Here is a 3,877-nt window from a genome sequence, read left to right on the forward strand (position 1 = left end):
TATGAGCATTGCTAGTTAATAGTTTTTTTTTTTGTATATTGTTTTTAGTTTTTTGTAAAAAAAAGTGTAAGATTTTAGTAAAATTGTTGTTCAAAATGAAATGAAACAGTGAAACAGTGTTTGAATGAAATGAAACAGTGTTTTTTACTTTTGTACTGTAGCCCATTTGTGGCAATCAATAAAAAATATCAAAATTAATATAATGTATTCTCCTATGTCTATTTCAGCTGATTTTTTCAGCCCTATTTCACCTTGATGTACATAAGTAAAATAAAGTAAAGAAATATGTTTTTGGAAATCCATAAGCAAAAAAACAGAACACCCAATAGTGGGTCAAATATATAACCCAACAGAGAGGTAAATATGAATGGGCTGGTAGGTCATATCCATTTTTCTGGGTTATTTTGACCCATCATGTTAGTAAGAATGACCCATAGTTGGTTTGATAAACGTAACCCAATTTAGAGTTAAAGTCACCAACCCAATGGATTATGTTATTTTAACCCAACCCGAGGTCGGTCCAATAGTGACCCAGGTACCTGGGCTAGGAATAACCCAATTTGGGTTGTTTCCAACCCAGCATTTTTAAGAGTGCATTGTTCTACAACTGGCGGGAATGCGCCAGGCCCAGTGACAGACGCGGTGCGCTCTGTCACACCGTTATTCAGTAGAGTTCTACATGAAGCCTACTGAGAACCGGGCACTGAAAACTGAACAATTCATTCGTGTTGCGTCTACCACAACATTTAGCTTCCAGTACAATGAAACTGGCTACACCAGACATGATAGCAGCATGTACATTTAAAGACCAGTCTTCAAAAACTATTTGTATGCTCCTCAAACGGAGTGCTTCAGTTGTGGACCCGGTGTGGCCTCTTTGTTACTCTGCAGTCCCGTGTCCTGTTCTCCGTTAGCTGTGCTGTTCAATGTCAACTTCTTACATTCCCCAGCTTCTAGTTCATGATTGGCTTTTCCATTGGCTTTAGTAACTGTAGGGAAATAATGATGTGCAGATTATTATGCTGATTGTTGTTCATTGTGAAGAATTTAAAATGGATTAATGGTTACTGTAACTGAAGGAATGCAGGCTGCAAATATCTTACTTGTAACATGTCCAGTTCGTCTTTGAAGAACTACGTAAAAAATGGAAACACTCCAAATTATTTTTGATATTATATTTTGTAAAACATGCCAGTTAGTGTAAATAACTAACAGATAATAATAATAATAATAATAATATGTAGCCACGTGTTTTTAAATGTTGTGTTCCTATCTGCCTCACATGGCTGCTTAATGTGTGATAATAAGACACATGGGATACTGACATACTGCACAAACATTTGGTAAATATTAGTAAGTTGTGGGTTTGTAAGTGACAGTACTCATTAATGTATCTCTAGAAAAAAGAAAAGACAAACCTAAGTAGAGAGTCATTGCCCCACAGGCAAGCAGCAACATAATAGCCCCAATCAGCAGCTCTGTATCCCAGCCTGAGGGAGAAAGCATTAAGATTCTCATATGAATTATCTACAAAATGACTGCTGTAATGTTTAATTAGCAACTAAGATTGCACAATAACTATTATTAATATATAGTATATTATTATATTATACTATTGTTATGAATGTTATGAATAACTACTTAAAGGGAAGGAACAAATTTACAACTCTACACTCAAAAATAGGGGTATGGTTGGGGTACATATTTGCTCTTTTAGGTACAACTTTTGACCCTGTACCTTATAGGGAACACAATTGAGCCACTAAAGTACTAATATGTAACATTTCGGGACCATTAATGCACCTTTACTATATACACTCAAAAGGGACCATTTGTACTTAAGGGTACAAAAATTCCATGGCCTGCCACTCAAAAGTTGTTGGGGGAGGAGTTTCGGGAGCAACCGTTACTTTCCTTCTTCGTCTCACTCACCAAGTAATGGAGCAACTTAGAGGAGCTTAGAGGTGCACTCTAAGAAATGCAAGTACCAGTGTGTACCTAAGTCTGTACAAATGTCTGTCGCTGGTGCAGTACCCTTTTGAAGAACAATAATGTACCCATGAATGCAGGTACTTTTTTGCACCCTAGCCATCTGCACCCATCAAGGTATACAGCGACAAGCATTTGTTCTTAGAGTGTATGAATGATTGAATGAATGGTCTAAGAGTGGAACAATCAATGAGTGAACAAACAAACAAACAAACAAACAAACAGATGATCCACAGCTAAATGTGTATGTTTGTGTGTGTGTGTGTGTGTGAGAGACAGAGCGAGAGAGAGAGTGGAATAATGGATGAATGAATGAATAAATGAGTGAGTAAATGAACAGATGATCCACAGCTAAGTAAAACAACAACAACACTGCCACATCTTACCAACATCAGGCTGCTGCAACACCATCAGGGTGATGCGGCTGACCTCCGTTGGTACGGGCGTTGACGTGGAGTAAAGGCAGCTGATGTTTGTCTGGTTGTCCGCCTCTGTCACGTTGCTCAGCTCCAGACTCAGGTTTCCAGCAGCCATCTGACTGAGGTCCAGAGCGGTCCGGTTCTGATACTGAAGATCCTGGTGTTGAAGCTCCTCCACACCCATGTTGATAAAGTGGAGCAGCAAAGAGTTGTCCTCACTGTCCTTATCTGTTTGCCAGTAGACCCGGGTGACCCCCAGAGGTGGGGGTGGAGGGGGGATGAAGCAGGGCAGCAGCACTGACTGGCCCACAGTGGCATTGATCTGGTAGGCCATACTGAGAGGGACTGCTGTGGATGTCAAAGAATCAAAGGTCAGACCTACAAAGAAAATGGTAAAAACACACACATACAGACACAAGCCGGTCCAAAATGGAAAAATGAGATGTGTGTTTGAGAGTTTGTGTGTGTGTGTCTATGTGGACTAACTTGAGAGAGAGAAAGAGTGTGAGAGAGAGAGAGAATAATGATTGAGTTATTGAAAAATGTTGGCTTTATATATAGACGATAGCACCCACATACAGCCTAACAAGCTGATATGACCTCTATCCTACAGATGTGAGCTGCACTATCATACAGTCAAAGTAAATGTACAATGCTTTGTGAATACAGGCCCAGGTGTAGACCACAAACAGATAAGAAAATAAATCCACTGCAGCCAACTAACAGTCACAAAATAAACAGGAGAGAAGAATCTAGTGCACATTGGGTGTAAAATAAATGCAAAGGGCGCTGAATATATTTGCAGAGGGATTCTTATCACCACCATGCATGGCATTTTAAATGGCATGTATTCTTATTTTCATATAAAAACACAAATAGCAAATAATTTAAAGGTCACATTCACTGAGAAACCGTTTAATACTTGTTACTTTCGAAATACTATAGCTCACTCCAAGTTGCATATGCATGCTGCACGTGAAAATGATCTTCTACCCCCATTGCCCGCATTAGCCAATGAAAGAAAATACACGGGAAAACAAGCGAATCAGAAAAAGCCCTTCCCAATGACGCTGAAGGGAAACTGACTATTCATGGCCTCGCCCACCTTGGCTTGTGACCGCCTACAGGAAGACTGGAAGATTTTGCGGCTAGGGGATTGTCTCTCTGCAGCTAGTAGGAGCTAACAGCAAGTTGCCAACATGGCGGAAAAAAAAGTCGTGCCCGTTTTATTTTTTTGGCAATAACACATCAATGTTGCATGTCTTGCCTTAGAAACATGAGTTGAGAAAGAAATGGTTCGGATTTATCGTTGGAACACCACCACCGAAGTAGTGCAACATTAGTTCTGTGTTCCAATCATTTCGACCACACTCACTGCCTTAGAAAGTGGTTTTGCATCAATGTTCTGAAAACCTGGTTCTGTACCGTCATGATGATTGACCACCAGCTCACAGGCTGTAAGTACAAAC

General features: G+C 39.9%; 1 long non-coding RNA gene across 1 annotated transcript; it reads right to left on the reverse strand.

The window, feature by feature from the left end:
* Window positions 1-600: 600 nt before the first annotated feature.
* LOC121694543 lies at window positions 601-1,493 on the reverse strand. Its single transcript, XR_006025805.1, has 3 exons — window positions 1,419-1,493; window positions 1,104-1,133; window positions 601-989 (listed from the first exon to the last, which is right to left on the reverse strand). It is a non-coding gene; the product is annotated as an uncharacterized LOC121694543 (long non-coding RNA).
* Window positions 1,494-3,877: the final 2,384 nt, after the last annotated feature.

This window comes from Alosa sapidissima, chromosome 2, assembly GCF_018492685.1.
Source record: "Alosa sapidissima isolate fAloSap1 chromosome 2, fAloSap1.pri, whole genome shotgun sequence".
Classification (NCBI taxonomy): domain Eukaryota; kingdom Metazoa; phylum Chordata; class Actinopteri; order Clupeiformes; family Clupeidae; genus Alosa; species Alosa sapidissima.